The sequence below is a fragment of the Sinocyclocheilus anshuiensis genome, unplaced genomic scaffold (assembly GCF_001515605.1).
Source record: "Sinocyclocheilus anshuiensis isolate Anshui unplaced genomic scaffold, SAMN03320099.WGS_v1.1 scaffold6237, whole genome shotgun sequence".
NCBI lineage: Eukaryota > Metazoa > Chordata > Actinopteri > Cypriniformes > Cyprinidae > Sinocyclocheilus > Sinocyclocheilus anshuiensis.
Window position 1 is genome coordinate 1 of NW_015544615.1, and position 649 is coordinate 649.

Consider the following 649-nt stretch of genomic DNA (forward strand, 5'->3'; position numbering starts at 1 on the left):
AATGCAACATTTTAAACAATGAACACAGAAAAATAATCAAAGGCAACCATGAATAATGAGATAAAATAGTGATTTAAAAAAAACATCTTGTACATGTAAACAAACGTCTTGTACATTTTGAATGAATCAAAGGATAAATTAAAGGCTTTGCAGTGACTTTAATATTTCTTGTTAAAGTATGAAGGTAGTGACCTTTTCCTATTTTACAACGAGTAGGCATAGATTTTATACCATAACTTAAAATACGAAAACAGTAACAGGACAAAGCGGTTTCTACTGGTGTGACGTAGAACAGGTTAAACTCGTGACTTCCGCGTTTCTCTGCAAACATCGACATTCACCAGAGCGCGCGAGTTACTCTGCACAAGTGCATTGACTGACATTTCTGCAGTACCGATTCAAAATGTAACGCCAGTCGCTTATTAATTAGGTCTGCGCATTCAAAATACAATTTCATTACTTATAATTTGGGAAGAAGCGAAAATATGACAGCGCTGGGATGCAATAAATTCAGTTCTGGTGAACAAGTTTCGCTAGACAGCTAGACAAACTCCACTATTCACCCCTCCCTTTTCAAAATGGCATCTTTGGGTTATGAAAGAATGATGGTGAAAATGGCGTCCGTATAAAAAAAAAAAAAAAAAAGTGG